This window comes from Artibeus jamaicensis, unplaced genomic scaffold (assembly GCF_021234435.1).
Source record: "Artibeus jamaicensis isolate MK-2021 breed Jamaican fruit bat unplaced genomic scaffold, CSHL_Jam_final contig_787, whole genome shotgun sequence".
NCBI classification, from domain to species: Eukaryota; Metazoa; Chordata; class Mammalia; order Chiroptera; family Phyllostomidae; genus Artibeus; species Artibeus jamaicensis.
In genome coordinates, this window is record NW_026521972.1 from 2,648,060 (window position 1) to 2,671,485 (window position 23,426).

The 23,426-nt window shown below is 36.0% G+C and overlaps 1 pseudogene; it reads right to left on the reverse strand.

Annotated features, from left to right (window-relative positions):
• Window positions 1–22,584: 22,584 nt before the first annotated feature.
• Window positions 22,585–23,178, reverse strand: LOC119036982 (heterogeneous nuclear ribonucleoprotein A1-like; annotated as a pseudogene).
• Window positions 23,179–23,426: the final 248 nt, after the last annotated feature.

Below are 23,426 nucleotides of genomic sequence, written 5' to 3' on the forward strand. Positions count from 1 at the left end.
TAATAAATAAATATACCAGTAAATAAATGTTTCCTTATGCAGAATAAATGTTAAATATAATACACCTTCTCCGGTCAATAATGCGATAAATCGAGAATGAGTGCTCTTTTCTTCCTCATGACTGTCAGTTTGGTGATGGCCGCTTCTGTAGCCAGAGCCGCCCATGCCACATGGTGTACAGAGAAGGGTCTGCCAAGGGCAGTGTCATGAGACAACAATCTCATGAACCCAGAAACCCACAGTCTCTGAAGTCAATAAATTTTACTCATTCTATTTACTTGATGAGATCGAAAGTCATGAAAAACATATTTTTTTTCTGATAAGGAATGGAATGATACAGCGGTCCTCAACTATAAAGGCATAGGTACCTAGAGCCGTAATACGTTCATCGCCATTGCCATTTATCCTCCTCGCCCCGTCACACCACACCCACGTCTTTATGGCATCATCTCAAAACCTCATCCACTGCCAAGGCACCACAGTGATTTGTTCAATGATCACCCAGAAACACACCGAAGGAAATGGTAGAAACATGAGGAATAAATTAAACAAAAGCAACATTGGTCTTTTTAAGAGGAAAATCAGAATGGTGACTAAACACCAAAGGACACAAACCCATCACTGAAAACTTCTCGTAAACAGGTTGAAGAAAGCACAAATATCTGGTCGTAATGTCATTAGTCTGTGTAACAACATCTTAAAAGCATATTGAACACAATTACATTAATAGCCTCAGCCTGGGTTCAAATCTACACCTTATCACTAGTTATCTTGCTCAAAAACCCAGCTTTACAGAGTCATTAAAATGGAGGTGGCTGCAGTACTCATCTCAAAGAACCATCAGGAGGATTTAATCTGATAATACACATAAAACAAAAAAGATGGTTCTTAACACATAGTAAAATCTCAAATGTTTAATACTGAAAAAATGAATCCATCAGGAAGGGATACATGCTGGGCTGGAATGACAGCTTCACCAAGTTTTCTCCAACTCAGTCCGCCATCTGTGGATCTAATTCATTGACTGAAGTTGACTCCCAAAGCCACTTCAAGCTCCAAGCAAGGCTGTGAATCGTAACCAAGCTCTTGTTTTAATAAAGAGAAGAATATATGTCGGAAATGCAACTAGATCTCTGACACATGCGTGTTGCTCCTAAATCTAAATTTGAACAGAACTTGTTGCTTATGTATAACAATAAATTGAATATGTAGCTATATTTGGTCTTTTGATACATAATGACTAACTGCAGCATAATTGAGTATTCTCCTAAATTTTTCTCTCTCTACTGTTGACCATAACTTGAAAACAAATAATGCTGGAATAATACAGACATTTGCCTGTTCCACTATTCCCCAATTTTCACTTCAAAACATACAGGGTCTGGCACAAATAATGCTTTTTTTTAATTACAAAATATTTTATTACAAATCATAAGCATGTATTTCTCTAACATTACAATATCATGCTCAAGCACACCATAGGACATTTTAGGTGAAGTGTTCAAATTAAAATTGTAAATTATTACATTTATATTATTACCTTATCAACCACACTCAAGCAGGCCTTACTTCTGCTGGATCCTGTATATTGTGTTGGCCAAAAAGTCTGTTTAGGTTTTCCATAAAATAAAGGACACATTTTTCATTTTCACCAATAACATTATGGATTCAGATATTTTGAGTATATCAGCTATCTCCCCACATGGTATAACATTGATTATTCTCAATTAATATCTTGATTTGATCATTATCAACTTTAACTGGTCTACCTACCCATGGACCATTGTCCAGTGAGAAATCTCCAGCACGAAATTTGCAAACCACTTTTGACACATTCCATCAGTCACAGCACCTTCTCCATACACTGCAAAAATCTTTTTGTTTGTTTGGGTTTTTTTTTTGCATTTCAGTGTTTTTTTACCTTTCTTGAAATAATAAAGCATAATATGTTGAATATGTTGCATATTTTCTTCCACCTTCAATATTAAAATGGCTACACAAAAATTCACCAATTTTGATGAGTGCTTTTTTAAAATTCATGCTAATGGGACAGCTGTCACAATACAATTTAACAAAATTGTTTTGAAACAACTTAATTAAGCACTACTAGAGCTATCTTATAGAGAAAAACAAACTTTTTGGCCAACTCAATACATAATCTTCCTTACACTCTGAAAGCAAATGTGTAGTCACTCATTCCTGGGAAATAAAGCAAGGTTTGATAGTGAGAGTGTGAATAATTTACTTCCTCAATACAAAAAACATCTGTACGTTCTTTTAGTACTCTATATGAGTAAATTTAGCATACATCTTTCTATCAGAGTAGCCTTTTTCCTATGATTGCAGCAAGTGGGTCAATTTCCAGAATGCTCTCCAGTAACACATTGGGTTAGGGTTACATTTATTTATACTATTTATTAACACTAATATTAATTACTTTTATTAATCAATTATTAATACTAGTATTTTTGAGATCCATTTGAATTACCTAGACATGCTTATGCCATTTGTGACAAAAGTAGTTTTACTTCTTTCTTTCCAATATCTATAGATTTGATTAACCTCACTTGTACCTCATTGGCTAGGACCTTCAGTACAAAATTGAAAATGGTGGGAGTGGATATCCTTTCTCTTTTTCTAATCTTAGAGAGAAAGCACTACATACTTCACCTTTTAGTATGATAGCTGTAGGTGTTTTTCATACACTTTTTTTTATAAGATTAAGAAATATCCCTTCATTTCCTAGGTATTTGAGAATGTTTACCATAAATGGTTATTAAAATTTATAAAATTCTCTGCCTCAGGAGGTCATATGTTTTTTTTTCTATTTTATTTTTAAGGTGATAAGTTACATTAATTGTTTTTGGAATGAAAATTAATTTTAAGAGGACTTCCGCCAAGATGGAGACGTAGGTGGAGGAACTACCTTGCCTCTGTGCACAACCAAATCTAAGAACAACTATTTTTAACAGCAGTCACAACCAAGCCACACGGAAAATCAACAATACAGAGTCCAAAGGACAACTAGATACTCAGCTGGACCTGTACAAGGAGCGAAGCCAGCAGTGGAACAGGTTAGCAAGAAAAAATTCCCCGCACGGTGTGCGCAGGCAGCCGAGGTCGCTGATGGCGAGCAAGCTAGCTGCGGGAGCGCACAGGGAAGAGGCGCAGCGGGTCAGCAGTCGCGCATTTACGCATTTACGTGCGGAGAAACCAGTGAGAAGGGAAGCCTGCTCGGGGCAGCAGCCTCGCACAATTCCGATCGGATAAACAAGCCCGAGGCATGTGGTGTGACTGGACGGGCTGGGCTAGCGGAGAGGACCGCCATTGCTCCCTCTCTGACCACGCCCCCACACACAGCATCACAAACCAGCGACCTGGGTCGCCCCGTCCTGGTAAACAACTAAGGCTTCGCTCCGCTCACTTAACAGCACGAATAGACCAAAAATGGCTCTAGGACAACTCAGAGCCCCAGAACCAATAGATCTAAGTGATGAAGAAATAGCCAGTCTTTCAGATGCACAGTTCAAAACACTGGTTATCAGGATCCTTACAGAACTGGTTGATTTTAGTCACAAATTAGAGAAACATATGGAAGCTAAACTAATTGAAATGAATGGTAATACAAAGGAAACCAATAGTAATGGAAAGGAGATTGGGACTCAAATCAAGGGAGTGGACCAGAAGGAAGAAAAAAAATGATCAAACAGAAAAGAATGAAGAAATAAGAATTCAGAAAAATGAGGAGAAGCTTAGGAACCTCCAGGACATCTTTAAATGTTCCATCATCTGAATTATAGGGGTACCAGAAAGGGGAAAGGCACAGCCACCAGTGGAAAACTTATTTGTACAAATAATAAAGGAGAATTTCCCCAAGCTGGCAAAGGAAATAGACTTCCAAGAAATCCAGGAAGCTCAGAGAGTCCCAAAGAAGTTGGACCCAAGAAGGAACACACCAAGGCACATCATCATTATATTAGCCAAGATTAAAATGAAGGAGAGAATCCTAGAGGCAGCAAGAGCTAAGGGGACAGTCACCTACAAAGGAGTTCCCATCAGACTGTCAGCTGATTTCTCAAAAGAGACCTTACAGGCAAGAAGGGACTGGAAAGAAGTATTCCAAGTCATGAAAACCAAAGATCTACAACCAAGATTGCTCTACCCAGCAAAGTTTTCATTTAGAATGGAAGGACAGATAAAGTGCTTCTCAGATAAGACCAAATTCAAGGAGTTCATCATCACCAAGCCCTTATTATATGAAATGTTAAAGGGACTTACCTAAGAAAAAGAAGATAAAAAAGATGAACAGTGAAAGGACAGCAAACTCACAGTTATTAAGAACCACACCTAAAACAAAAGCAGACTAAGAGGACAGCTGGATCAGGAGCAGAACCATAGAAATGAAGATCTCATGGAGGGTTAGCAACAGGGGAGTGGGAGGAGGGGAAGGGGGGAGAAGGTACAGAAAATAAGTAGCATAGACAGTAGATAGAAAATAGATAGGGGGGAGGGTAAGAATAGTAGGGGAAATACAGAATCTAAAGAATTTGAGACACGTGTTCATGAACTAAAGGGGGAAATGGTGGGGGAGGGGTATGCAGGGTGGAGGGGAATGGAGGGGGGAATAGAGCAAATGTAATGGCATAATCAATAAAAAGTTAAAATAATAATAATAATAAAGAGAAAAATAATATACTAAAAAAATTAATTTTAAGTTTCTGAAATAACTGCTACTTAGATATGGATATATATATATATATATATAGAGAGAGAGAGAGAGAGAGAGAGAGTTTTGTTTGCAATTTTTATGTTTATGTGTATGAGAAAGGTTATATATTTCCATTCTTGTGATGATGATACCATGCACATTGGTATAATGATTACGCTGATTTCAAATAATTTGGGAAGTACTTTCTCTTTTTTTGTTTTCTGGAAAAAGTGTGTATTTGGAGAAAATTATATCTTTTTAAGTATTTTTCATTGATTATGCTATTACAGTTTTCCCAATTTTTCATTCTTTATCCCCCTCTTCCCCACCCTCCAGCATTCCCTACTGCTTAGTTCGTGTCCATGGATTGTACATATAAGTTCTCTGAGTCCTGTTTCTTATACAATTTTTTATCTCCCCCCATCTATTTTATGCCCCTAACTATGCTTCTTCTTCCCTGTACCTTTCCCCCCTATTCCTTCCTTCCACCTCCCCACTGAACTCCCTCTGTGTGATGTCCATTTCTTTGGTTCTGTTCCTGTTCTTGTTTGCTTAGTTTTTTGTTTGCATTGTTTTTCTTTTCTTTTAGGTTCATTTGTTGATAGTTGTGAGTTTGTTGTCATTTTATTGTTCATTTTTTTTAATCTTTTTTTCTTAGATAAGTTCCTCTAACATTTCATGTAATAAGGGCTTGGTAATGATGAACTCTTTTGACATGACTTTATCTGAGAAGCATTTTATCTGCCCTTCCATTCTAAATGAAAGTTTCGCTGGGTAGAGTAATCTTGAATAGTATACTGGTCCTTGCCTTTTATGACTTTGAATACTTCTTTCCAGCCCCTTCTTGCCTATAAAGTTTCTTTTGAGAAATCAGCTGATAGCCTATGGAAACTCCTTTGTCGGTAACTGTCTTCTCATGTCTTGTTGCTTTTAGGTTTTGTCTTTGTCCTTAATTTTGGGTAACTTAATGATGATGTGCCTGGTGTGTTCCTCTTTGGGTTCAACTTCTTTGGGACTCCCTGGGCTTCCTGGACTTCCTGGAAGTCTATTTGCTTCACCAGATTGGAGAAGTTTTCCTTCATTATTTGTTCAAAGAAGTTTTCAATTACTTGCTGTTGTTCTTCTCCTTCTGACACCCCTATAATTCAGATATTGGAACATTTCAGGTTGTCCTCAGCCTCTCTTCATTTTTTGGGATTCTTGTTTCTTTGTTCTGATCCAGCTGCATGTTTATTTCTTCCTTTTGTTCCAAATCATTGCTTTGAGTCCTGGTTTCCTTCTTGTCACTCACTGTTGGTTCCCTGAGTATTTTGTTTTATTTCATTATGGGTATCTTTTATTTTTCAATCAAGCTCAATCAGTTCTGTGAGCATGTTGATTACCAGGGCTTTAAATTCTCCATCAGTTAGTTTGGCTATCTCCTCATCACTTAGTTCTGAGGTTTTGCTGTGTTCTTTCATAGGGGCCATATTTCCTTGTCTTGGAACATCTGTTAAGTTGTAAGGGGCAGAGCCTCAGGTATTCATCCAGGGCAGGGCAACCCTCTTTGCTGTGCTGCCTGTGGGGGAGGGGCCAGAGAGGGAGCAATGCAGCTCACCTGCTCATCTCTAGCACACTTTCCATCGGACTCTCATGTCAGACTGGAACTATCTCCCACCTTGGCAACCCCAGCCTTAGCCCACAGTCAGCTCTGAGTCTCAGTTTCCCCCTTAAGTCACTCCCTCCATGGAAGCTCCGATGAGCTCAGCAGTCAACCCCACCCCGCAGCCACCTCCACCTGTTTTTTCTGAGTCAGGGGGCACAGTCCGCCTTACTGGTCTGGTTGTTCTGGTTGATTTTTCCTTTAATCCTTGGTTGTCAGAGTTCCATGCAGTTTCATTTTCTGGCAATTTTGGTTGCTTATTGCTTTTAGATTGGTTGCTATCCTCTTTTTGGTTGTGGGAGGAAGCGAAGGGTTTCTACCTACACTTCTATCTTGGCCAGAACTCAGTTGAAAAGATTATATCTTTAATATTTGGAGAAATTTATCAGTGAGGAAGACATCTGGGCCTGGAGTTTTTTCATGGGAAAGTTTTCAATTATGATATTATTTCTTTTAAATTGTTTTCTAAATTGCAATTTTTATAACTTATCCTCAAGTATAACTAAAATTAAGAACATTAGTATAGACTGTTGACAAGGGAAACTCAAGTAAATATAAATATTCAGAAAATGTGGAAAGGATTCACTTCATATAGAAATTCATGTTACTGATATAAGTAAATATGGAAGGGTAAAATGTTCGATGCATTTTAAACAAGAATTATATTTATAATTTCAAAAATAGTATATTTTGTTTAGATATGTTCAATGTATAATGAACATGAATTACATTTATAATTCTAAAAAATACTTTTTTAGAAACAAGTATTATGCACTATCAATGAGTTTTAGAAATTTGAGGAAATTGTTTATTTTTGTCATTAAAAGAAGTTACTATTTATTAACTGACTAGATTAAAAAATAACCATGGTAGATATCTCATTTCACCCTTAAAATAGGTCTGTTGATCTGGTCTTCCCTGTTACTAGCATCTCTACCTTCTATAAAATAACTTGAATTTTTATGTGAAATTTCTTTATTTTTCTTAAGGGTTTCTGGCACAGCAAAAAATTCTCTTTTGCATGCTCCATAGTTCTAACTAGAAAAGAGGTTGTCAGATTATTTTTTAAACCTCACCTAAGGGTGTGTTCATTGATTTTAGAGAGGAAGAGGGGAGAAGAAGGGGGGAGAGAGAGAGAGATGTGTGAGAGAAACATTAACCAGTCGATCAGTTGCCTCCTGGATGTGCCCCTACTGGAGATTGAACACACATCCTAGGTATGTGCCTGACTGGGAATCAAACCCACAACTTTTTGGTGTATGGGATGGTGCTCCCACCAACTGAACAACCAGGACAGGGCAGGGTGTCAGATTATTTTTATATCTCAATGTAATTTTTCTAATTCATCTGTGCTAAAAATTATCAGTTGTGTCTATGCTGCTTTTCTCCCTTTCTTCTGCCCACACACATAAACAACCCCACACACATACACACATACATATATGTGTATACATATATACATATGTGTGTATATATATATATATGTATATATATATATATAAAATGAATTTCTTTGTATTTGGTTTTAATTGTGTTCTCTGGTTGGTTCATTTATACCTGAAAATCAAAGATTTCCTTTTTAAAATAATTTTGACAATTTGTTTGATATAAAGGATATCTATCATGAATTTGCTTAATTGTTTTGAAAGTAATCATGCCTTTCTAATTTAAGGTATCCTTAGAGACAGAGAAGCATATTTATTTTTTGTTTATGGAGTCTGGAATATTTACTAAAGTCATCCATAAAATAGTTCCACATGCAACTCTACAAAGCGATATATTTATGTTAAAGTATCTGGTTTTCTGGTAATTGGTAATATTATATTAACTGTCACTTTCCTTAAGCAATGTTAGAAAGTAAACAATAAAAAATAGAGTAATTGTTTATATTAGTATCACTTTCTCAAGAAAGCTTTCTTCCACTTTTGTATATTGTTTAGCATAGAAAATACATTTAAAAATGTTTATTATCCCAATAACATTTTAAAATAAATCAAACAAATAATCAAATTTCTATGGAACAAGAAAAGATCCCGAATAGCCAAGCAATCCTGAGAAAAAAGAATGAAGCTGGAGGTATCCTACTACCTGACTTTAAATATACTACAGAGAGATGATAATTTAAACAGCATGGTGTTGGCAGAAAAACAGAAAAACAGACCAATGGAACAGAATTAAGAGCCTCAAAATAAAACCACATGTATTTGGGCAAAAAATTCTTGACAAAGGAGCTAAAAACACACAATAGAGAAAAGAGAATCTCTTCAATAAATGGTTCAGGGAATATTGGAAGCCCACATGCAAAAGAATGAAGCTAGACATTTTTCCCCATAAATATTAACTCAAAATAGTTCAAAGTCCTAAATATATGACTTGAAATAATAAATTACATAGAAGAAAACATAGGTACTAACCTCATGGACCTTAATCTTAGAGATTTTATAAGTTTGGCTGAAAGACAGTAAGAAAGTAAAGACAAAAATAAATGAATGAGACTATATTAAACTAAAAAGCTTCTGCACAGAACAATAACCCACCAACCACATAAAGAGGCAACCAGCAGAATGGGAGATGATATTTGCAATCATCAGCTCTGACAGGGGGTTAATATCTGAGATATGTAAGGCATTCATACAACTCAACACCAAACAAACAAACAGTCAATGGGCAGAGGACCTGAACAGACACTTCCCCCAAGAACACATATAAATGGCCAAGAGATATATGAAAAGATGTTCAACTTCACTGGCAATTAGGAAAATGCAAATTGAAACAACGAGATACCACCTCATGCCTGTTACAATGGTTATTATCCATAAAACAGGTAATAACAACGTTGGAGAGGTTGTGGAGAAAAAGGAACCCTCATTCACTGCTGATGGAAAAGTAAACTGGCACAGCCATTATGGAAAATAGTATGGCAGTTCCTAAAAATAAAGAATAGAGTTACCATATAACCCAAGCAATTCCTTTTCTGGGTATCTACTAAAAAATTATAAAAAACATTTATTCATAAAAACTTATGCACCCCTATATTTATTGCAGCATTATTCATAGTAGTCAAGACATGGAAACAACCAAAGTTTTCTTCAATAGGAGATTGGATAAGGAAGATGTGGCACATGTATCCATTGGAATACTGCTCAACCATAAGAAAAGATGGAATGCTGCCATTGGTGACAACATGGATGGTCCTTGAGAATATGATACTAAGAGAAGTGAGTCAGAAAGAAAAAGCTAAGAAGCACAGGATATTCATTTGTGGGATAAAAAACTGAGACTCATAGACACAGACAATAGTATGGTACCAGGGGAAAGGGGGTGGAGAGCAGTAAATGGTAAAGGGGACCAAATACATAGTGACAGAAGATGATTTGAATTTGAGTGGTGGGCATACAATGCAATATACAGATAATGTATCATACATTTCAATCCTATATACTTATTTACCAGTATAACCACAATAAATTTAATTAAAAAATTACATGTAATAAGAATCTTAAGAAATGTACACTTGAAACCTATAAAATCTTATTAATCAATGTCACTGCAATAATTTAATAAAATACAAATAAATAAAATCCTCTTGATTTATTACTTTATTCAATAATTTTATTAACCATTTACTAATGTTATTTGATAAAGGTTGATTCATTGAATATTTTAAAATATCTAATTAATTCCTCTCTTGTGCTAAAATAATATTTGGTGTTTATTTTTACAGCATGACTTAGCATGCAATTTATTAATTTTGAGTAAAGAATCCTCAGCTGTGTATTTCATAATTTAAGGTATGAGAAGCCATCAGGGAATAATGTGTTAAATATTATTTTTGTCTGACAGTATGATTTTATTCAGTTTTACTGAGAAATAACTGGCATGAATCATGACTAAGTTTAAATTATATAGCATGATGGTTTGATTTATTATACTATCATGTATAATAAACCATATGAAATGGTTGCCACAATATACTTGGTTAACATCCATCATCTTATAGAGATACAATAAAAAGTAAAGAAAAGAATTCTCCTGATCTCTCTTAAGATAACTCCTCTCTTTGTAACTTTCATGTATATCATACAGTAGTGTTAACTGTAGTGATTGTGTCATTCCTTGCCTTTCCAGTACTTATTTATCTTATAACTGCAAGTTTGTACCTTTGACCACCTTCCTCCAATTCCCCATCTTCCTACAATACCTCTTACCCCTTCTTCTCATAATCACAAACAGAAATCTGATTTTTTTCTGAGTTTGGTGTTTTTGTTTGTTTATTTCTTAAGTTCTACACATAAATGATATCATACAGTATTTGTGTTTGTCTGACTTATTTCACTTAGCATAATGCCTCAACTTCCATTTATGTTGTGATGAATGGTAGGATTTCCTCATTCTTACAGCTGAGTAATATTCTATTGTACATATACAATATCTTCTTAATCCGTTCACCCCTAGGTGAGCACTTAGGGTGTTCCCAAATCTTGGCTATTATTGATAAGGCTGCTGTAAACATGTGGGTACAGGTATCTTTTTGAGTTAGTGTTTTTGTTTCCTTTGGATCTTTTCACACCAGTGAATTGCTGAATCATTTCATAGTTCTATTTTCAATGTTTCGAGGAAACTATGTACACCGCTTTCCACAGTGGCAACACCAATTTACAACACCACCAACAATGAATGCACAGGGGTTTCCTTTCCTTCGCATTCATGCCAGCATTTGTTACTTCTTGTCTTCTTAATGATGGTCATACTGACAGGCATGAGCTAATATCACATTGCGGTTTCAATTTGCACTCCCCTAATGACTACTGATGTGGAGCTTTTCATGGACCTGCTGACTACTTGTATATCTTCTTTGGAAAACATGTTGATTAGGATCCTCTGTCCATTTTAAAACTTGAATGATTAGGTTTTTTTGTTTATTTGTTTGCTTTTTTTTGTTTTTGCTGTTGAGTTGTGTGAGTTCCTTATATATTTTGGATATTAACCCCTAATATATGGTTTGCAAATATTTTTTCCATGCCATAGATTGTCTTTTCACCTTGATGATTTTTTTCTCTGCAGAAACTTTTTAGTTTAGTGTAGTCCCACTTGCTAATTTTTTATTTTGTTACTTTAGGGGTGATTTCCAAAAAAATTATGACTGACAACCAGGTCAATGAGCATTTATTCCATGTTTTTTTTTAACATCTTCATTTCAGGTCTCACATTTAACTCTTTAACCCCCTGACAGTAGAATTTTTAAAGCATTAGGTAGATTTAATGTTCACTGGGTAAAATATTTCACAAAAATGTTTTAATAAAAATAGATTCATTATTTCAGTTTAGCAGATAACACTTTACATTTTGCTTAAAACGCTTAATTTAATTAAACTATAACTTACTCCTTAGTAAATGTTAGTAAGTTGTTATCAAGTTTTTAAAAATCACTTAATTGTTTAATATATTTTTTATACTTTAGAATAATATTCTACCCACTATATAGTAAACTACTTTTATAACAGGGATATGTGGTATTTTTTCCATGAAATCCTGGCACCAAACAGAGGTTTGGCTCTCAGTAAATGTTAATTGAATGAGTCAAAGAGTAATGTATGTAATTACTTCTCTTTCTGGAGAAAATGACAAAAATGTTATTACTTGGTAATGGAGATGACAATGGGTTAAATTCACCAAATTCAAACTATTTAACAGTGGGAAAGAAACTTTATGGGGACATATTTTACACAAGCCAAATAACTTGGATGCCCTTGTATTTAATGCAGTGTAGTCTTTTACTATTATGAACATTGAAAATCTCAGTTACCTCATCTACTTTCTGGTTGTTCTTTGGTCAGAAGTTGAATGTCCTCCAAGGTTGTAGCTACTGAACAAGGAGATAACTTGTTAACCTTGTACAGAAACTATCTCAGCAGAGAGTTTGCTTCAGGAAGCCAATATTTGGTAAATTTGTCCATTCATACTAAAATAATTTTATATAGAATAAGACTTTTCTATTTCTTAATTATTTTACTTCAATATAAACCAAGTTCAACATCTTTTTATAAGAAAAATGGAGATTAGTACACTATTCTCATCTTGATCTAGTCCAGCAATTTTCAACCTTTTTCATCTCATAGCACACAAAAACTAATTTCTAAAATTCTGTGGTTCACCAAAAATATATGTTTTGCCAATCTGACTTCCCAAATAGGTATAATTTTGGTTCATTCAGACCGAATAGCTTTTGTTATGTTGATGATTGCAATTTTTTTGACAATCTAAGGGAAAAGGCATCAGTGCCCCTGACTAAATAGTCAGGATTACATGGTTTAAAAATTCTTGCAGTACACTGGTTAAAAATTTAGTCACTGGCAACTTCAGTTTTAAGGATTCATAAGTCATTTCAACAAAGACCAGGCACAGGGTCATTGTTGCATATGAAACCCAGAGTCAGAGACTAAAGAATGTACAGTAGAGGTTGTTCTCATAGAACCTAGCAAGCTGTCAGAAATTGAACTTAATCTATGTCTCTCAGAGCTTATATTCTCTCCCATTTCTGCCTATCCTGGTGTTTATTTGATGTACTTTTCTATTTCTGGCAGTGGAATTCGATGTACTTTCCTATTTCTTCTGCTTACTTGCCACCCTTGCATGACTCAGTGCTAGCTGCTGCAAACCCAAAGGAATCATTTGGCCGGCATTCATTATTGGTTGACTATAGTCTTTGTTCTTCAAGTTCTTACTGAAAAAAATCCAATTGGCTTAGTTTAGCCTATGAATCCCTCATCTATCTGTGGGGCTGTGTGACTATTCCAATGTAAACAGCAATGTTTAAGGCTGTGAATTCATGTGATGCTCAGACAGCTAACTGGAAACTCCAGGTGGGGCGTACTCTGTAATGGCCTGTCTGGTATAATACCATATCAGTTTAAAGAAAGTAGTTGCCCTTATTCCCTACAGAACTGGATGTAAGCCTATTGCTTTTCCTTTCTGTTTTTCTTTAATTTTCTCCATTTGGATTCTTTCAAGATAAGCTAGTTGAGCACAAGATTTAAAGAGTTTTAAAATACTGTTCTTGTTTCTATTGTCTACTTAGAGTGCTTCTTTACCCTTACTCACATTTTCCCCTCTACTTTCAAATACTTGTAACCTACATAACATTGATGTAAAAGTAATTAAGAAATAATTACAGACTTCTGCCAAGATGGAGGCATAGGTGGAAGCACTGCGCCTTCTCGCACAACTAAGTTTAAAAACAACAAAATTTTAGCAACAAAAACAGAGCCAAACCACAGAAAATTTAACTACATGGAAGTCTGACAACAATGAACCCTTCAGCCAAATTGGTAAGAGGGGCAGAGCCAGCAGCAGAGCAGGGTCGGGCAGGAAAGATCCACTGGACCAACCTGGGCGTGCAACCGAGGTGCACAAGTGGATCCCAGGTGTGGCGAACAGGGCGGACTCACTGAGGGTGCAAGGCACTGGACCCACTGAGGGCTGATCACGGTCAGACATTTGCGCGCAGATAAACCGGTGAAGGAGCGAGCAGTGAGAGGGACTGCGCAGGCCCCAGTGGCAGGAAACAGCAGAGGGAACCACCATTGTCCCTCTCTGACCCCACCCTCACATACAGTGTCGCAAATCAGTGACCTGCATGGCCCCGCCCTGGTGAAGACTTAAGGCTCCACTCCTCATATGTGACAGGCACGAACAGATCAAAACATGGCTCAAGAACAACTCAGAGCCCCAGAGCCAATAAATCTAAGCAAGGAAGAAGCACAGTTCAGATGCACCAAAACACTGGTGATCAGGATGCTCACAGAGCTGGTTGATTTTAGTCAAAAATTAGAGGAGCATATGAAGGGTAAACTAATTGAAATGAAGGGAAATGCACAGGAAACCAATAGTAATGAAAAGGAAACCGGAACTCAAATAAAAGGAGTGGACCAGAAGGAGGAAAAAAATGACCAAACAGAAAAGGATGAAGAAACAAGAATTCAAAAAAATGAGGAGAGGCTTAGGAACCTCCAGGACATCTTTAAACATTCCAACATACGAATTATAGGGGTACCAGAAGGAGAAGAGGAATAGCCACCCATGGAAAACTTATTTGAACAAAAAACAAAGGAGAACTTCCCCAATCTGGCAAAGGCAATAGACTTCCAGGAAATCCAGGAAGCTCAGAGAGTCCCAAAGAAGTTGGACCCAAGAAGGAACACACCAAGGCACATCATCATTACATTAGCCAAGATTAAAATGAAGGAGAAAATCCTAGAAGCAGCAAGAGCTAAGGGGACAGTCACCTACAAAGGAGTTCCCATCAGACTGTCAGCAGATTTTTAAGAAGAGACCTCACAGGCAAGAAGGGGCTGGAAAGAGGTATTCCAAGTCATGAAATCCAAAGACCTATATCCAAGATTGATCTATCCAGCAAAGCTTTCATTTAGAATGGAAGGAAAGATAAAGTGCTTCTCAGATAAGACCAAATTCAAGGAGTTCATCATCACCAAGCCCTTATTATATGAAATGTTAAAGGGACTTACCTAAGAAAAAGAAGATAAAAAAGGTGAACACTGAAAGGACAGCCAACTCACAGTTATTAAGAACCACACCTAAAACAAAAGCAAAGTAAGAGGATAGCTAGATCAGGAGCAGAACCATAGAAATGAAGATCACATGGAGGTTTAGCAAGAGGGGAGTAGGAGAAGGGGAAGCGGGGAGAAGGTACAGAAAATAAGTAGAATAGATGGTAGGTAGAAAATAGATAGGGGGAGGGCAAGAATAGTACGGTAAATATAGAATTTAAAGAACTTGAGACGTAGTCATAAACTAAAGGGGGGAGTGGTGGGGGAGGGGGTGTGCATGGTGGAGGGGAATGAAGGGGAGAAATAGAACAACTGTAATGGCGTAATTAATAAAATATATTTTAAGAAAAGAGAGAGAGAGGAACAACAACTTATATATCTCTCATTAAATAATAAAGCTAGTAATACATCTTTAAAAAAAGAAATAATTATAAAAACATATTTTTAAGTGTAATATTTCTAAAGACTTAGGTTATCTCTTATCTGTGCTCTCATCACCCAAACAATGATAATGATACTACAAATTAAGGCAGTATGGTGCAGTGGCCAACAGTGCAAGCTCTGGTGTTAGACCATTTACTTTCTCGTCCTGTCTTCATCTCGTTCAAGCATTATGATCCTGGACTACATGTGTAATTCATGTAAATTTCTTAATACATATAATGTATCAAATTCGGCATGAAGTAGGTTCTTAATAAATAATGAATATTACTACTATTTCTAATTACTACTGTGTTATTTTTACAACTACTGCTGTTACTACTAATCAATTATCTTTAAAGCTATGAGTTTCTTAAAATTTGTAAATTAATAAAACATTAAATTACATTTTTGTGTCTTTTCTACAAAAATAATATATAAAATTTTAACATGAATTTTATCAATAACTTTCTATCAACTTCAGCTTTATGTAATATTTATCCATCAGAAAAATTTTATTTGCTGAATTGATACTCACCCCCAAAATTTTGTTTGTCATAAGAATTATCATTTTCAGCACTGAATCACTGCATTTATCCACTAAATATTTCTTTCTCATGTTTTAGTCTAATCTTAATAGACAGTTTGGCATAATCTGGATTAGTAAGGGAGGGGGTTAAGTTATCTACCTTTTACTTTCTTACAACTTTTAGTTTTATTCAACTTATATTGTTTTAAATTATATAAAAAATAAAATAATTGAATATATAGCATTCCATTGGAATGAAAACTGTGAAACCTTAGTGGTCTATTTTGTAAGCATGTCATAGACTGCTCAAATATAAATCTAACATGCCTATCTATTATAAATGTGGAACAACCTTAATCCACTGACACAATTTGCACTGCGGCAATCCTTGATCTGCCTCAAATTTTGGTTTTGTGTAAATGTTTATATCATGAGTAGAAACTGAGAGGAAGGTCTTTTTTAGATTGTTGTTAAATTCGAGGATACATGACAAGTCAATTTGTAGAAAAGAACATTCCGGGTGCCTCCAATCTTATTTCCGAGAATGGCAGTCTTCAGGAGTGCTCACTAAACTCTTTCCAGGAAGAGCTCTTGCAGCATGGCAGCTGTTTTAGAGCTGTCATGACATTTAAATTCCTTAGCTAGTCACCCTTGGAAGGAGGATTATGAAACAGATGTACGGGAAACCTTGTATCGATGTGTGACAAGAGTAACTCACGTGGAGATGATAGAGATTAGAGTTTTCTTTCATGTTTATGAAAGCCTTATGTTATTTAACTAAAACAATTACATGTTGCTCCAAATAGATAGAGTAAAATTATATCAGTTATAAATATTTGAATCCAAATAGATGTTTTCTCAGTCCCAGCCAAATTATCTTATTTCTTTCTCTCTTTTTTTGCTTCTTCAGTCACTGAAACCTGTGGTCACGCTAACCAAAAACCTCCCAAAACCCAGTTGTACTTTTGTTGTCATTATTTCTACTTTGAAAGAGTAGAAATAATGTTTTTGTTAAAAGTGAGTGATTTTAGCCCTGGCTGGTGTAGCTCAGTGGATTGAGCGTGGGCCTGTGAACCAGACAATCATGGTTTGATTCCCAGTCAGGGCACATACTGGGGTTGCAGGATGGTCCCCCGCAGGGGACACACAAAAGGCAACCATACATTGATGTTTCTCTCCCTCTCTCCTTCCCCTCCCCTCTAAAGATAAATAAATAAAATTAAAAAAAAAATTTTAAAAAGTGAGTGATTTTAGAAGCTAATTAATTGCTTTGATGACTCTGGTCCATTATAAATTTACTTTTGGTAGAATTTGCTCTTTATAATAATTTAAAGATAAGAATACCTAAGGCCCCACCCTTATCAGGTGTGCCAGGACAAAGAAATATGGCCCAGATGAAAGAACACAGCAAAACCTCAGAACTGAGCAGTGAGGAGATAGCCAAACTAACCGATGGAGAAGTTTAAGCCCTGGTAATCAACATGTTCACAGAACTGATTGAGCTTGGTCAAGAAATGAAAGAACGAATGAAAAATATACAAAATGAAATAAACCAAAATATTTAGGGAACCAACAGTGACAAGAAGGAAACCAGAATTCAAAGCAACAATTTGGAACAAAAGGAAGAAATAAACATACAACTGGATCAAAATGAAGAAACAAGAATCCAAAAAAAAAATGAAGAGAGGCTGAGGACTCTATCAGACAACCTGAAATGTTTCAATATCTGAATTATAGGGGTGCCAGAAGGAGAAGAATAACAGCAAGAAATTGAAAACTTCTTTGAACAAATAATGAAGAAAAACTTCCCCAATGTAGTCAAGGAAATAGACTTCCAGGAAGTTCGGGAAGCCCAGAGAGTCCCAAAAAAGTTGGACCCAAAGAGGAACACACCAAGGCACATCATCATTAAGTTACCCGAGATTATGGCAAAGAGAAAATCCTAAAAGCAGCAAGACATAAGGGGACAGTTACCTACAAAGGAGTTCCCATAAGGCTCTCAGCTGATTTCTCAAAAGAAACCTTATAAGCAAGAAGGGGCTGAAAAGAAGTATTCAAAGTTATGAAAGGCAAGGACCTACATCCAAGATTATTCTATTCAGCAAAGCTTTCATTTAGAATGGAAGGGCAGATAATGTGGTTCCCAGATAAGGTCAAGTTAAAGGAGTTCATCATCGCCAAGCCTTTATTATATGAAACATTAAAGAGACTTATCTAAGAAAAAAAAGATAAAAAATATGGACAATAAAATGACAACAAACTTACAACTATCAACAAAGGAACTAAAACAAAAGTAAAACAATGAAAACAAAAACTAAGCAAACAAGGAAAACAGGAACATAACCAGATAAGTAGACATCACATGGAGGAGATTTCACTGGGGAGGGGGAAGGGAGGAATAAGGGGAAAAGGTACAGGGAAGAAGAAGCATAGTTAGTGGGCATAAAATGGATGGGGAGAGATAAAAATGGTATAGGAAACAGAGGACTCAAAGAACTTGTATGTACAACCCATGGACATGAACTAAGGGGTGGGGGATGCTGGAGGGTTGGGTGGGAGAGGGTGGGGGAATAAAAAATAAAAAATTGGGGACACTGTAATAGCATAACCAATAAAAATACTTTAAAAAATTAAAATAAATAAAAATAAATATGGCATAGAATTAAAAAAGTATGAAATGTTTTAAAAGTCCTGAGACCATGAAGTTTTATCCTAATAAACAATTCATAGTGATAAAAATAAGAAAAAATAATTTAAAAATAAGTGAGAGTTATGTAAATCTGGTATACTCTGTAAAAGTATTATTAAATAGATTGCAATGCAGTTAAATTGAGAGGCCTCCAGCGTATGTACAAAGAAAAGGACATCATGGTCATTTTTGTGCCTCCATACCTGACTGCATTTCACACACTCCTCTTTCTGGTATTGATGCCAGATCCTGTGCTACTTGACAAGACTGGATATTTAATTTGAAACTCAGACAATAGGAAACATAACTAAGAGCGGGGGTATAAAAAAGGGAAATCCGGTTATTAATATTAATTTACTCATGCAATGTATCTTTCCAAAACATCATGCTGTTTTATTGGATATTGGAGTGAAAAGAGCAAGTAAAACAATACACCTTCCTTTAGGTCATTTGAATTATAGAGAACACTCGTGTGTGATTAGTATAAAGAAGTGTGCAGATGAGTTATGAGCAGCATTCTCAGTAATGAGCTGAGCTCCAGACTGGCAGTGCCAGAGTCCCATGTTGTTGCGGTATGAGTTTCTCGGAAATCTCATCTCAGCAGCAAAGCGAGAAAGATGCCAGATGGTGAGGTGTCATGTAAATCCCATCCCCGTGTCAAAGCTGATGACCAGATGTGACAGATCTGGAAGAAGGACTTTAGGGCAGATGGAAAGGGCTTTTTAAACATGTATGTTTAGGAAGACCATGTATTTTAGGAAGACTGAAATCCTGTTGTTTCTTTGGTAACTCATGACTATTGTATCTAGTTTCCAAGAAGAATCTTTAAAAGTTAAATGTATCAATATTAAGACATCTATTAGTTTTAAACTTGTTAACAACATTCTAGAACTTCATTTGTTTAAAAACATTGTAATATACTAGCTTGATTTTTAATCAAATGGTGGTGACCGTAAGCCTTGATGTGTTCATACCAGTGACCTTCGATCAAACTCATTATATTATAAAAACATACAGACAGCCTTTCTTCCAAATGCTCTTGCCTTTTGAGCCCTTTAGTCCTGCCTTGTCACAGTACCCTATGCAGACTTACCTTTCTTAGGTATTACTTCGGTCCATAAGTATTCCTCTCCCTTTGATCTTATCAGTCTTCCAAATCAAAACACCCTGAAATCTGTGTTTCTCTGCAGCCTGTGGTCTTGATATCTGAAGAGCCCTCTGGAAAGAAAACAAAATCCTAAATCAATGAAAATATACATACTTTTAATTCATTACTGGGCTCATAAGAAAACTACAAATCTTTCTAGGGACAAGTAAGACAAAACAAAACGAGCTTCAGAACCAACAACAATAAAAGTAGTGAGCCAAACCAGTAGAAAACAAAAGTCAAAATGAATATTCAATAGATTGGCAGTAAAGAATTTTCTATCATATGTACCTAAGAGGTGGGAAAATGGCCTGAGATGCAAAAAGTAATGATGAACAGGGAAATAAGTAAATATGTAAACAAACTGAAATATGTTTATATAATATAATAACAGAATGGTCTAATTTGTAGATTTAACAAAAAACACAAATAAAATTCTATCAAAAGTAGCACATATATCAAGAAAGGAAAGGTCAGAGTGAAAATGTTCTAAGAACCTTTTGTTATATGTTAGGGGACTGAGATACTGAATCACTTAGGAAATTGTTAAGTTAAATACATGTAATAAAGTTTTGAGGTTGTTTCTATTTTCATAGTAGAAATAATGTTTTCATTGAAAGTGAGTGATTTTTAAAAAACTAATTGCTTTGATGTATTTTGTTCATTATAAATTTTATACTTTGGGCAGGAGTTGCTGTTTGTAATAATTTAAAGAGAAATGATAGTTATGAAAATCTAGTATACTCTGGAAAAACATAATTAAATAGAATGCAATTCTACTACATTTGCATGGCCCTCAGCTTATGTACCAAGCAAAGGACAATATCATATTTCTTTTTGTACTACCACACCTGATAGGGAAAAAGATTAAAAGTAAAAAACAATCAATATGCCAAAAATAAAATATAAGAAAAAAAGAAACAGAAAAAGTGACATTAAGAATGTAAAATAAGCCCTGGCTGGTGTGGCTCAGTGGACTGAGTGCTGGCCTGTGAACCAAAGGGTCACTGGTTCAATTCCCAGTCAGGGCACATGCCTGGGTTGCAGGCCAGGTAGGTGCCCACTAGGGGGCAAGTGAGAGGCAACCACACATTGATGCTTCTCCCTCCCACTTTCTCCCTCCCTTCCCAACTGTCTAAAAATAAATAAATAAAATCTTTTTTAAAAAGAACGTAAAATAAAAATGGTAGAAGTCTAAATGTGTCGGTTATCACAATAGACATAATAGGCCAAGCTTGACAGATAGAAGACATAAGTTATCAGATAAGATAATGAAGTAAAGTCCATTTATGTGTATACTACCTGTATAAGAATAATATGGAAGGTACAAAAACACATGCCATGATAAAAACTATAAAGTAATTAGCTGCAGAGAATAGCACATTCTAAGAACAATTTTCCTTGGCAATGACATGAAAATGGTGAATGTAGCATGGGAGGGATCAGTTCAAGAGCAAAATCAATTTATGTATGCCTTGATAGGCATACAACTCAATTTCATAACTCTACTTTGTTTTAATCATAATTTAAATAAGCCAAGTATAAAAAGACATAGTTTAGCAAAAAGGGGAAATTTGACCAGGAGAATAATGACAAAGTCAATTTGAATGGTACAATCTGTTTTAAGGCCTGAGGTATTGACAGTTCAGGGGTTGGTTAAGAGTTGGATATTAAACATGGAGGGTGCAAATAACACAAAGTTATACTCTACATCTTCTGAGACAAAGAAGTCAAAACCCCAAGAGTCACGTAAACGGTGCCTACATCTGAAATATTGTATATGTTGATTTGTTATATCTAATGAGACTATAAGCAGGTTACTTATTTTTTCTAAACTCTTATGGACTTCCCTATAGATGGAGCTCTAGAGTTACACCTAATATATTTTATTAGGCTCTAATGATCAACAATTTTTAAATAAATAATTGATGTATAATTCTAATGGCTTCTAAATCAATATAATCTATTTAATTTCTTTAATACAATATTAGAATGAAATTATAATATATTGTAATAATTTACTACTACATAAAAATTGACTATCCTAATATATTTCCAGTAGTACAGAGCTATTTTAATGTCAAGAAAATACAAATGGAAAGCCTCAATTTTATAAGGTAAAACTCCATCATCGACACATTTTTTTCCTATGGGCTCCCTCTTTACCCACAGATTAAGTCACCAACATCCATTACAGCTTTCCTCCCCAACCCTTGTTTGGGTTGTATTTCCAGGCTGGATTCCAAGATTTGGCTCACTCCTCACATGTGTCACTAATCCTTGAATTTGCTCCCTGCTTTTTCCTTTGGGTTTAATGTTGAACATTTTGAGAACTCATTTATGTCTTAGCATGAGACTGCAACTGCATTTTACGCTTGGCTGTATGCTTTCATATTGTACAAAGCTCAACCCCAGTTACAGCCACCTTAAAGCTCAGGTCTAAGGTTCCTGAGCTTAGGAACCTTAGCCAGGTGATGGCCCAGATTGTCACTTGTCAAACAGAAAAGAATTTCTTTCCTTATTATTATTATTGCTATTATTTTTAAAAGACACACTTATTCAGCCCCATGCTTGGACTATTACTTTGAGCAATCAACAGCATGAATAAAGAAAAAAAAAACAACGACATCCAAATCCTTTGTTGGAATGCTTCACACTTTCCACAGAACAGAAACTAAAATAACCTGTGACACAATTAGTCACAATTACAGTGTTTGAACTTTTGCCCATTGCCTTGAGTGCTGTCTAAAATGGGTCTTCTTTGTAGCAGCTGGCATTGTCACTAATCCGCTTGGCTGAGTCCAGAGATCTGTTATTCTTTGCAGCTTCCTAGCCACTTCTCTGGCCCTCCTCCTCTGTTCAGCTTTATTTCCTGGCAGTAATTAAAACCTTTCAACGCTGCCTTAGCTACTGCTGCTGCTGGAGCCACCATAGCCACCTTGGTTTTATGGTTTGGCAAAGAATTGGCCTCTATCACCATAGGGACCATAACTTCTACCTCCAAAGTCTCCTCCTTTCGTGGCCATAAAATTTGAAGGTTGTTGTAATTGTCCAAATCATTATAGCTTTTGCCACCTGCCAAATTGCTCCCATCATTACCCGGTCCATTACAGCCATCCTCACTACCACCATATCCATCACCGCTGCTGCTGCTGCTGCCACCTGGACCATGAAAATTTCCTCCGCAGCCAAAGTTGTCATTACCACCAAAACCACCTCCAGGAAGTTTCCAGAACCCCCTTGGCCTCTGTGACTGGAAAAAGCACTAGCCACCTCTTGCTTAGATAGCACTCCCCTTACTTCACAGCTGTGGCCATTCATAATATGGTATTTGTGAATGAAGGTCTTTTTGATGGAGTCATGGTCATCAAAGGTTCCAAAAGCAAGCCTCTCTGCTTGCCACTGCTGCGATCAGTCATGATGTCAATCACTTTAGTTTTCTCATACTGTTCAAAATAATCTCTTGGATCTTTCATCACCACTCAGTCTGCAAGTGTTCCCCAGTGCTCAGAATGGCTCCTCAGACTCTCCTCAGTTGTGTCAAAGCTCAGACCTCCAATAAAGAGATTGGTCTGTCTCTTGGGGAGACTCTGACTGAGACATGAGGACTGTGGGAGGGAAGACCTTAATGATGCAGGAAAAGAATTTCATTTTAAAATGCATTCATTAAAAAAATAGAATTCTAAATCTATTCTTTTTTATAGGTCCTTATGGACAGATTATT